Source organism: Myotis nattereri (genome assembly GCF_964212035.1).
Source record: "Myotis nattereri genome assembly, chromosome: 21".
Classification (NCBI taxonomy): domain Eukaryota; kingdom Metazoa; phylum Chordata; class Mammalia; order Chiroptera; family Vespertilionidae; genus Myotis; species Myotis nattereri.
Window position 1 is genome coordinate 4,183,790 of NC_138097.1, and position 12,843 is coordinate 4,196,632.

At 40.9% G+C, this 12,843-nt stretch overlaps 1 pseudogene across 1 annotated transcript; it reads left to right on the forward strand.

The window, feature by feature from the left end:
* The first annotated feature begins 887 nt into the window (after positions 1 to 887).
* On the forward strand, positions 888 to 1,499 carry LOC308535870 (ADP-ribosylation factor-like protein 6-interacting protein 1; annotated as a pseudogene). Its single transcript has one exon. The product of its transcript is annotated as an ADP-ribosylation factor-like protein 6-interacting protein 1 (transcript).
* The last annotated feature ends 11,344 nt before the right edge of the window (positions 1,500 to 12,843 follow it).

The following is a 12,843-nucleotide window of genomic DNA, read 5'->3' on the forward strand; positions in this document are numbered from 1 at the left end:
AGCAAGGGCTGAGGCATGATTTGACTGTCAACCATTTTTGCTCCCAAATTATTCTGTCGTCTCTCAACATACACTGGTCAGTTCCAGTGTAGCTCTGCCTTGGAGATGCAGATGCAAACCAGATCATCTCAGAAAGTCAAATCTGATTGTGTGTTACCTCTGATTTAGAGTTTCTAAGAGGCCCAGTGAGTCTAAGCAGTTATTGTTTTCTCCTTGACAAGTGCAGTGGTAAATAGGACCTTGTTTTTTCCACCAAAGCTTTGGGGCCCATCTCAGTTAGCTATGGCCACAAGACTACAGGTTTTACCAAAGCAAGGCCAAATCTGGCAAGTTTTTTTAGGTGACATAATATCTATTCTTCTTGGAATGAGACATTCTAAGAAAAGAGTACCTATGTGGCCTCGCCCCCCGCCACCGTCCGAGGTCAGGGGGACAGGCCGGACCCTGCCCTCCGCTGACGCCTGCGCGGCTTCCTTCCTGGAGAACCACTTTCGGGCTCCTTCGCTGCGCTGCGGCTCCGCAGAAGGTCCGGACCGCCCGTGGCGGCCAATCCTGGGCCCCAGCGGCCCGGCGTCGGCGGGAGCCGTTCAACCGCCTCCGAAGGCTGCGTGGGGCCGCGCACACCTCCGGGCGCTGATTGGTCAGCCTGTGGCCCCGCCCCCTCGTCCCTGCAACGCCTCGCTCTCCTTTGAGCTGGATTTCAAGCCAAGCGCTGGGCAGCGGTTGGTCCGGCTGCCCTGAAGCTCGGGTTGGACGTGTCCGGAAAGGCCGCCGGCCTATAGAAGGACTTTGCTGGGCCTGTCGTCGCGCCCGGCTCGCCTGGCGGTTCTTGGACCGGGGCTGGTTGGGAGGTTGCCTTGGGCTCGCTGAAGCGGCACCTGGGAGAGATGGCGGAGGGCGATCATCGCAGCACCAACGTGATGGCTGCAGAGACTGCAAGTCTGGAAGAGCAGCTGCAAGGATGGGGAGAGGTGATGCTGATGGCCGACAAAGTCCTCCGATGGGAGAGAGCCTGGTTTCCGCCTGCCATTACGGGTGTGGTTTCCTTGGTGTTTCTGAGTATCTATTATCTAGATCCAACTGTGCTATCCGGTGTTTCCTGTTTTGTTATGTTTTTGTGCTTGGCTGACTACCTTGTTCCCATCCTGGCGCCTAGAATTTTTGGCTCCAATAAATGGACCACTGAGTAGCAGCAAAGATTCCATGAAATTTGCAGCAATCTAGTAAAAACTCGTCGCAGAACTGTGGGCTGGTGGAAACGCCTCTTCACACCAAAGGAAGAAAAGCCGAAAATGTACTTCATGACCACGATCATTTCTCTTGCTGCGGTTGCTTGGGTGGGACAGCAGGTCCACAACCTTCTTCTCACCTACCTGATGGTGACTTTCTTACTGTTGCTTCCTGGACTAAACCAACATGGAATCATTTCCAAGTACATTGGAATGGCCAAAAGGGAGATGAACAAGCTTCTTAAGCAAAAAGAAAAGAAAAACGGGTAACGCATCTTCTTCATTCAGTGTGATTAATGGAGTGTACATTGTGCGTGGGAACAGTGTCTGTTACCTGGATACTAAAGTGTTACAGAAGTAGCTCTTTGTCTCAAGCATTCTGCCCTTAGTTACTAGAAATTCAGACTTGCCACACAAGGCTTTATACAGAGTCTTCATGCCAAGTGTGTCTGGGTGCATTCTCATCAATTGGCCTTATATGGACAACTCATGAATACAGCTTATTTTGATTTTTCTCACACAGGGTTGATTTCTTATAGGCAGCTTCCTTTAAAATAATATAGTGATGAACTTCAATCTTTAGTACAGTTAAATGACTTTGGATAATTGTTCAAGTTGATCTTTGCTTTAGCTAGATATAAGGTGTAGTGGTCTGTGGCTATAGGAAACTGGTTGTACCGTCTCCTTCCCAGGCTGCTTAAAAAAAAGTCCAGCTTCAAGAATATAGAGACCAAGTTTACCACTTCAATGAAGAGACCAATTCTGTTTCTATACCATGCAGAAGCACCCTCATGAAATGAAATGAAACTGATTACATGCCCTAGTATGTATTGGTTTCTCCCTTGTGCAAAACTGAGCAGCTGATCCTCCGAAATGGGGAACCTGACAGTTTTAGAGCTCTTGTCCCGTTGGACTTAGCTTTCAAGTTAGTAGGTCCTAAAGGCTTTTTAATAGCAGGCTTCCAAAAGCTTGAATTTAGGATTTTTAGCATACTTTAGCTTCAGATTTTCAGCTGTCTAAAACTAAAGTACATAGAGATGAAGACTCGTGCCTATGACTTTTACTCTAAGACCAGCTAATAAAGGACAAATGTCTTCTTCCTGTTTCATCAAGATTCAGTAGAAAATAATTTTCTCCCACTCATTTTTCAATTCTCATTTTATGGTATTGTTGGCTGCTTGGTCCCCGTAGATTTGGTCTAGGAGGTGGTGACTATGCTGGCATCTGACTGTTTTTCCTAGATATTTCTCTAAAGATTATAAGGGCTGTTGGTGAGAGCAAACTTGTGTACATGATAGATGGCCTTAGGTCTATAGCGATGTTCTAACTCTTGGAAAGCGTTTTAGAATCATTTTCCCTCTCAGTAGCAGGATATTTAGAGTAGTTGAAATCTGTGGAATGAATGAACCTTTTAAGGGCCGAAAATGTGACATATTTGGGAACAATTCTTTAACTCTGATTAACTAGCTGTAATATAGTTCTGTGAATTTATTGCACTGATGCTGTAAAACCTGGATCTTGTGGTATATCTGTCCCTACATAAGTGTTGTTTTCTCCCCTCCAATATTGCTGTCAACAGTGGCACCCATGTAGCATATGTTTGAGTTTTTTGTTTCATACTACAAGCTACCTTAATTTACATGTGTTTCCTCATTGTAAATAAGCCTGTCTTCTTACCTGGATTTTTTGTGTGTATACATGTTCTACCAACTTCTTTTGTGATTTTAATTCTGTATTACTTCTTCTACTTCCTTTTGTGAAAAGGGGAAAAATAAAAGCTGGTATCCCTAAAAAAAAAAAAAAAAAAAAAAAGAATATCTATGTGTAGACCATGTTATCCTCATTAAGTTAAGCCTATGTTTAGAGGGTGTCTCTAAGCGATGCCTCTATTGCTGGCTTCCCAGTCTGGTCTCTTCTGCAGGCTGGCACCTTACACTCCTTGTATGAGGTTTCCCTTTGTCTCTATAGTTGTTTTTTTCCCTCTTGCATGAGTTTTTGATTTATTTTATTCTCTGCTTTTATTTCTGTTTCTTTCTTTGTGTTATTTTTTTTCCAATTCTGCCAGCTATGGCGTTATCCATTTTTTTATAGACAGAATCAAAGACACATAGAATTTCATAATTTCAAGGAAGCCTAGCCATTAATTTAAAAAAACCTTCCCTAGCACTTCAACTTGTGTTTGACATCCTAGCCAAGTGGTTGTTCACATGGAGTATTGGAAGCGCATGAAAGTGACTCATTGAGATAATAATAAGTGGTGGAACAGAGAGGTAAATTCAGGTGCTCAATGCAATGCTCGTCCCTTTTTTTCATTCTGTAGGTGAGTTTTCCTAATAGAAATAAAGGGAGTGTGTTGTGAACACAGTCAGTAGAGGATAAGAATGGAATTAGCAGGGAATTCCAAGTTTCAAGCGGAACAACACTAGGTTGGGTTTGAAAATAAGAGTTTTGGAAAAGATATGAAAATATATGACAAGTTAAAGATAAGTTTTTAGAAGAAGGACATTGAATGTGGGTTGTTCTCCAGAAAGGCAGATTAAAGTATGGGGCTCAAGGATGTACTGAAGTAGTTGCTGCTCTTTTGCTTGGTTGTTTAATTGGAGAAACCAGCAGCATTCAAGGTTTCTTTACAAAAATATGAAAAGAATTTGAGCCACTGGAAAGATTCTTTTGATCGCATAAAGGACTATGGTCCCTCTGCCTGACTCATGGAGTGGGGCTTATGTCCCCTTGAGTCCTAGGGAGTGGAGATTGCTGAACTACATAGATCTAGGGCCCAAGGCAGGTGTGCTACATAGATCTAGGGCCCAATTAGCTGATGTGCTTCCCATGTACATGGAGGACTGGGCAGGGGCAGGACTAGATGTCAAAACTATATCAGAAACGAAGTTGGGTAACACTGAAAACTTTTTGTAAATAGAGCCCCACCGTTAATTATATCAGGAATCATTATTTGATATGCAGATGGCTTATCTTACACTTAAATTTTTTGTTGCTTGTTTTAAAGAAGTGAACTCACTCATTTTTGTTTTGTTTTTTACTGTAAAGACTTTGCAGCAAACCTGGCATTGATGATTCAAGGTCTACATCACGCAATGAAGACTTAAAGGTGAAGTGCTCCCTTGTGAAATTAATTTTCCTGCTGTCAATTTAATTTTGTTTGGCACTTACTCTTATAACTTTGTAGCAGCCTACCTATCTTTGATTTATGCTTCTAATGCAAAATTAGTCTTTTTATTGTTAAATGGTCAACCAAGATATGCGTTTTTAAAAATTGATTTTAGAGAGAGAGGAAAAGTTAGAGGAAGAGAGAGAGAAAGAAAGAGAATCACTGACATGGGAGAGAAACACTGATTGGTTTTCTTTCCCATGAGCCCCAACTGACAACCTGGGAATGTGCCCTGACAGAGAATTGAACCCATGACCTTTTGGTGCATGGGGTGTCAATCCAACCAACTCAGCCACATAGGCCAGACCAGAAAATAAGTTTATTTTATTGTGTGATTCCTTGTATATGTCATTCCCATAATAAGTGACTACATAGAGATAGAAATCAGAGACTGCGGTAGGAGGAATGGAGATTCTCTAAAATGGTTTAGTTTTTGTTTGGTGAACTATACTCACTACAAAAAAATTATTATTGATTAATAATGATCAAACAATTGAACTAAGATCATGTTACACCTTCATTTTTTTATTTTTTAGATTGTTTTCTTGCTTAAAGTATTACAAAGAGTATTACATATGTCTCCTTTTTTCCCCCGCCCTTGACAGTCCCCTGGCCTCCCATGCCCCCCAGTGTCTCATGTCCATTGGTTATGCTTGTATACTTGCATATAAGTCCTTCGGTTGATCTCTTACCACCCCCCCCCCCGTCCCCCTACCCTCCCGGCCTTCCTGCTGCAGTTTGACAGTCTGTTTGAGGCAGCTCTGCCTCTGTATCTATTTTTGTTCATAAGTTTATAATGGTCTTCAATATCCATGAATGAGTGAGATCATGTGCTATTTTTCCTTCAGTGACTGGCTTATTTCACTTAGCATAATGCTCTCCAGTTCCATCCATGCTGTTGCAAATGGTAAGAGTTCCTTCTTTTTTCCAGCAGCATAGTATTCCTTCATGTAGAGGTACCACAGTTTTCTAATCCATTCATCTACTGATGGGCACTCTGGCTGTTTCCAGATCTTAGATATGGTGAGTTGTGCTGCTATGAACATAGGGGTGCATATATCCTTTCTGATTGGTGTTTCTGGTTTCTTGGGATATATTCCTAGAAGTGGGATCACAGGGTCAAATGGGAGTTCCATTTTCAGGTTTTTGAGGAAACTCCATACTGTCTTCCATAGTGGCTGCACCAGTCTGCATTCCCACCAGCAGTGCACAAGTGTTTCTTTTCCTCCACATCCTCTCCAGCACTTGTCGTTTGTTGATTTGTTGATGATAGCCAGTCTGACAGGTGTGAGATGGAACCTCATTCTTGTTTTGATTTGCATCTCTCGGATGATTAGTGACTTTGCGCATGTTTTCATATGTCTCTTGGCTTTCTGAATGTCCTCTTTTGAAAGGTGTCTATTTAGATCCGTTGCCCATTTTTTGATTGGATTGTTCATCTTCCTTCTTTTAAGTTGTATGAGTTCCCTATAAATTTTGGAGATTAGGCCCTTATCAGATATGACATTGGCAAATATGTTTTCCCACACAGTGGGTTTTCTCGTTGTTTTGTTGATGGTTTGTTTTGCTGTGCAGAAGCTTTTTATTTTGATGTAGTCCCATTTGTTCATTTTCTCTTTAGTTTTAAGTGCCCTAGGAGCTGTATCAGTGAAGCAATTGCTTCAGCATATGTCTGAGATTTTGTTGCCTTTGGATTCTTCTAGAATTTTTATGGTTTCCCGTCGTACATTTAAGTCCTTTATCCATTTTGAGTTTATTTTTGTGTATGGTGTAAGTTGGTGGTCTAGTGTCATTTTCTTGCATGTGTCTGTTCAATTTTCCCAACACCATTTATTGAAGAGACTATCTTGACTCCATTGTATGTTCTTGCCTCCTTTGTCAAATATTAATTGAACATATTTGTTCGGGCCGATTTTGGGCTCTCTATTTTATTCCATTGATCTATATGTCTGTTCTTGTGCCAGTACCAGGCAGTTTTGAGAACAGTGGCTTTGTAATACAGCAAATGTACCAAATACAGCAAATCTGTATTGAGATCCCACCTACTTTGTTCTTTCTCAGGATCGCTGCAGCTATTCGGGGTCTTTTTTTTATTCCAGATGAATTTTTGCAGAGTTTGTTCTAGATCTGTGAAATATGCCATTGGTATTTTAATGGGAAGTGCGTTGAATTTATAGATTGCTTTGAGTAGTATGGACATTTTAATGATGTTGATTCTACCAATCCATGAACACGGTATGTTCTTCCATCTGTTTATGTCTTCCTCTATCTCTTTTTTCAACGTTCTGTAGTTTTCTGAGAAGAGGTCTTTTACCCCTTTAGTTAAGTTTATTCCTTCCTAGGTAGCTTAATTTTTTTGGTGCAATGGTAAATGGGATTGCTTTTTTTAGTCTCTCTTTCTGAAAGTTCACTATTGGTGTATAGAAATGCCTCAGATTTCTTGGGGTTAATTTTGTATCCTGCTATATTGCCAAATTCATGTATTAAGTCTAGTAGCTTTTTGATGGAGTCTCTAGGGTTTTGTATGTATAATATCATGTCGTCTGCAAATAAGGACAGTTTTATTTCTTCTTTTCCAATTTGGATGCCTTTTATTTCTTCTTCTTGTCTAATTGCAATGGCTAATACTTCCAGTACTATGTTGGACAGGAGTGGTGAGAGTGGGCATCCCTGTCTTGTTCCTATTCTTAGGGGAAATGGTGTTAGTTTTTGTCCATTGAGTATGATGTTGGCTGTGGGCTTGTCATATATGGCTTTTATTATGTTGAGGTATGATCCTTCAATTCCCACCTTGCTGAGAGTTTCTATCAAAAATGGGTGTTGGATTTTGTCAAATGCTTTTTCTGCATCAATTGATATGACTATGTGGTTTTTTTCTTTCAATTTGTTTATGTGATGTATCACGTTTATTGATTTTCGGATATTGTACCATCCTTGCATCCCTGGGATAAATCCTACTTGATCATGGTGTATGATCTTTCTGATGTACTGCTGGATCCGATTTGCTAAGATTTTGTTGAGGATTTTGGCATCTCTGTTCATGAAGGTTATTGGCCTGTAATTCTCTCTCATTGTGTTGTCTTTACCTAGTTTTGTTATTAGGGTGATGCTGGCTTCATAGAATGAGTTTGGAAGTGTTCCTTCCTCTTGAATTTTTTTTAGTAGTCTGAGGAGGATAGGTTTTAGTTCTTCCTTGAATGTTTGGTAAAACTCCCCTGTGAAGCCGTCTGGCCCTGGGCTTTTGTTTGCTGGAAGCTTTTTGATGACTGCTTCAATTTCTTCCATAGTTCTTGGCCTATTGAGATTTTTTGATTCTTCCTGATTGAGTTTTGGAATGTTGTATTTTTCTAGGAATTTGTCCATTTCCTCCAGGTTGTCTAGTTTGTTGGAGTAGAGTTGTCCAAAATATTTTTTAACAATCATTTGTATTTCTGTGGGGTCTGTTGTTAATTCACCTCTATCATTTCTGATTTTGTTTATTTGGGTCCTCTTTCTTTGCTTCTTGGTGAGCCTGGCTAGGGTTTCGTCAATCTTGTTTATCCTTTCAAAGAACCAGCTCTTGGTTTCATTGATTTTCTGTATTGTTTTTTTGGTCTCTATGCCATTTATTTCTGCTCTAATCTTTATTATCTCCTTCCTTCAGCGCTCTCTGGGCTTTTCTTGTTGCTCTCGTTCTAATTTTTTGAGATGTAGAGTTAGATGATTTACTACCATTTTTTCTTGTTTTTTGAGGTAGGCCTGTAGAGCTATAAACTTCCCTCTCCTGACTGCTTTCATTGTGTCCCATAGGTTTTGGATTGTTGTGTTTTCACTGTCATTAGTTTCCAGGATGTTTTTAATTTCTCCTTTGATCTCATCGGTAACCCAATCAATATTTAATACCATGCTATTCGGCTTCCAAGTGTTTGCGTATTTTGGGTTGTTTTTATTGTAGTTTATTTCCAATATTATGCCCTCATGATCTGATAAGATGGTTGTTATGATTTCAATCTTCTTGAATTTGGGGAGTCTCTGTTTGTGACCCAATATGTGGTCTAGTTTTGAATATGTCTCATGAACACTTGATTAGAATGTATATTCCATGGTTTTGGGGTGAAGTGTTCTGAAGATGTCAATTAAGTCCAGATGATCTAGTGAGTCATTGAGGATTTCTGTATGTTTGCTGATTGTTAGAGGATTTATTTAGTGCTGTCAGTGATGTATTAAAGTCCCGCACTATGACTGTATTGTTGTTGATCTCTCTTTTGATATCTGCCAGGAGTTTTTTTTTTTTATATATTTGGGTGCTCCCGCATTGGGTGCATATATGTTTATCAGGGTTATATCTTCTTGTTTTATTGATACCTTTAGTATTATGAAGTGGCTTTCCTCATCTCTTGTTATGGCCTTCACTTTGAGGTTTATTTTGTCCAATATACGTATTGCTGCCCCAGCTTTTTTTTCATTTCCATTTGCCTGAAAGATATTTTTCCATCCCTTCACTTTCAGTCTGTGTGAGTCCCTTCTTCTGAGGTGGGTCTCTTGTAGACAGCAAATGTATGGGTCATGTTTTTTTTTTTATCCATTGGGCCACTCGATGTTTTTTGGTTGGAGCATTTAGTCCGTTTATGTTTAAAGTTATTATTGAAAGGTACTTGTTTGTAGCCATTTTCTTTTGTGTGTGTGTTGCTGTGTTCTTTCTGAGCTTTTTATTTCTTCTTTGTACACCAGTCCCTTTAGCATTTCTTGCATTGCAGGCCTGGTGGTTATAAACTTCCTTAGCCTTTTTTTTTGTCTGTGAAGCTTCTAATTTCCCCTACAATTTTTTTTGTTTGTTTTTTGTTTGTTTGTTTGTTTTTATTGCTTAAAGTATTACAGAGGGTATTACATATGTGTCCGTTTTTCCCCCCCGCCCTAGACAGTCCCCTAGCCTCCCCTATCCCCCAGTGTCTTATGTCCATTGGTTATGCATACAAGTCCTTTGGTTGATCTCTTACCCCCCTACCTCCTGCCCCCCAACCATCAGCGGCCTTCCCGCTGCAGTTTGACAATCTGTTTGAGGCAGCTTTGCCTCTGTATCTATTATTGTTCAAATGTTTATAATGGTCTCTATTATCCATGAATGAGTGAGATCATGTGGTATTTTTCCTTCATTGACTGGCTTATTTCACTTAGCATAATGCTCTCCAGTTCCATCCATGCCGTTGCAAATGGTAAGAGTTCCTTCCTTTTTAGAGCAGCATAGTATTCCATCATGTAGATGTACCACCGTTTTCTAATCCTTTCATCTACTGATGGACACTTAGGCTGTTTCCAGATCTTAGCTATGGTGAATTGTGCTGCTATGAACATAGGGGTACATATATCCTTTCTGATTGGTGTTTCTGGTTTCTTGGGATATATTCCTAGAAGTGGGATCACAGGGTCAAATGGGAGTTCCATTTTCAGGTTTTTGAGGAAACTCCATACTGTCTTCCATAGTGGCTGCACCAGTCTGCATTCCCACCAGCAGTGCACAAGTGTTCCTTTTCCTCCACATCCTCTCCAGCACTTGTCGTTTGTTGATTTGTTGATGATAGCCAGTCTGATAGGTGTGAGATGGCACCTCATTGTTGTTTTGATTGCATCTCTCGGATGATTAGTGACTTTGCGCATGTTTTCATATGTCTCTTGGCTTTCTGAATGTCCTCTTTTGAAAGGTGTCTATTTAGATCCTTTGCCCATTTTTTGATTGGATTGTTCATCTTCTTTTTGTTAGGTTGTATGAGTTCCCTATAAATTTTGGAGATTAGGCTCTTATCAGATATGACATTGGCAAATATGTTTTCCCACGCAATGGGTTTTCTCGTTGTTTTGTTGATGGTTTCTTTTGCTGTGCAGAAGCTCTTTATTTTGATGTAGTCCCATTTGTTCATTTTCTCTTTAGTTTCAAGTGTCCTAGGAGCTGTATCAGTGAAGAAATTGCTTCGGCATCTGTCTGAGATTTTGTTGCCTTTGAATTATTCTAGAATTTTTATGGTTTCCTGTCATACATTTAAGTCCTTTATCCATTTTGAGTTTATTTTTGTGTATGGTGTAAGTTGGTGGTCTAGTTTCATTTTCTTGCATATATCTGTCCAATTTTCCCAACACCATTTATTGAAGAGACTATCTTGGCTCCATTGTATGTTCTTGCCTCCTTTGTCAAATATTAATTGAGCATATTGGTTCGGGCCAATTTGGGGCTCTCTTTTCTATTCCATTGATCTATATGCCTATTCTTGTGCAAGTACCAGGCAGTTTTGAGAACAGTGGCTTTGTAATACATTTTGATATCTGGTATTGAGATCCCACCTACTTTGTTCTTTTACAGGATTGTTGCCGCTATTCGGGGTCTTTTTTTATTCCAGATGAATTTTTGCAGAGTTTGTTCTAGATCTGTGAAGTATGCCGTTGGTATTTTAATGGGTAGTGCGTTGAATTTATAGATTGCTTTGAGTAGTATGGACATTTTAATGATGTTGATTCTACCAATCCATGAACACGGTATGTTCTTCCATCTGTTTATGTCTTCCTCTATCACTTCTTTCAACATCCTGGTTTTCTGAGAAGAGGTCTTTTACCTCTTTAGTTAAGTTTATTCCTAGGTAGCTTAATTTTTTTGGTGCCATGGTAAACGGGATTGTTTTTATAATCTCTCTTTCTGAAAGTTCACTATTGGTGTATAGAAATGCCTCAGATTTCTTGGGGTTAATTTTGTATCCTGCTACATTGCCTAATTCATGTATTAAGTCTAGTAGCTTTTTGATGGAGTCTCTAGGGTTTTGTATGTATAATATCATGTCGTCTGCAAATAAGGACAGTTTTATTTCTTCTTTTCCAATTTGGATGCCTTTTATTTCTTCTTCTTGCCTAATTGCAATGGCTAACACTTCCAGTACTATGTTGAACAGGAGTGGTGAGAGTGGGCATCCCTGTCTTGTTCCTATTCTTAGGGGAAATGGTGTTAGTTTTTGTCCATTGAGTATGATGCTGGCTGTGGGCCTGTCATATATGGCTTTTATTATGTTGAGGTATGATCCTTCTACTCCTGCCTTACTGAGAGTTTTTATCAAAAATGGGTGTTGAATTTTGTCAAATGCTTTTTCTGCATCAATTGATATGACTATGTGGTTATTTTCAGAAGAGTCGCTTAAGACCATCCTGCATATCAGATATTAACATTATGATTCATAACAGCAGCAACATTACAGTTATAAAGTAGCAATGAAAATAATTTTATGGTTGAGTCACAACATGAGGAACTGTATTTAAAGGGCCAGAAGGTTGAGAATCACTGCACTAAGGCATTAAATTTCTTTTCTAAAGTCATACTTAATTTCCCTGGTTAATTTGATGATATTTTCTGTTTATTTATCTAATTCAATATTATAGGAATCCTAGAGGCCCAGTGCACAAATTCGTGCACCAGATCAGACCAAAACCGACTCTCCAACATACCCCAAGGGGTCCCAGATTGTAAGAGGGCACAGGCCAGGCCAAGGGACCCTGTAGGTGCATGATAGGGGCTGGAGAGAAATATGGGAGATTGGTCAGGTGGGGAGGGACCATGGGAGGGCTCCAGGGGCATGTCCAGCCCATCTTTCTCAGTCCCAATCAGTTGGATCCCAGCAGCAAGCTAACCTACCAGTCAGAGCATCTGCCCCTTGGTGGTCAGTGCACATCATAGAGACTAGTCAACTGGTCGACTGTTGGTCCCCTGGTGGTCAATGCACATCATAGTGAGCGATTGAGCAACCTTAGCATATCATTAGCATATTACACCTTGATTGGTTGAATGGCTGACTGGATGACTAGACACAAAGCATATTAGGCTTTTATTATATAGGACTAGAGGCCTGGTGCATGAAATTCGGAAACGGGGTGGGTTGGGGTGGGGTGGGGTCTCTCAGCCTGGCCTGCAACCTCTGGCAATCCAGGACCCCTCGGGGGATGTACAACTGCTTGTTTAGGCCCAATCCCACAGCAGGATCAAGCCTAATGGAGCAGTCAGACATTCCTCTCACAATCCGGGACCGCTGCCTCCTAACCTCCCACCTACCTGACTGCCTGATCACCCCTAACAGCTCACCTGCCTGCCTGATTGCCCCTAACCACTCTGCCTGTCTGCCTAATCATCCCTAACCACTCACATGCCTGCCTCATTGTACCTAACTGCTCGCCTGCTTGCCTGATTGCCACTAACCACTGGCTTGCCTGCATTATCACCCCTAACCACTGAGCTGCCTGCCTGATCACCCCTAACAACTCACCTGCCTGCTTGATCACCCCTAACCACTTAGCTGCCTGCCTGATCACACCTAACCATTCAGCTGCCTGCCTTATTGCCTCCAACTGCTCACCTCCCTGCCTGATTGCTCATAACCCCTCTGCCTACGTGCCTCATAGCCCCTAACCATCTCTGCCTCGGCCCCCACCATGGTGGCT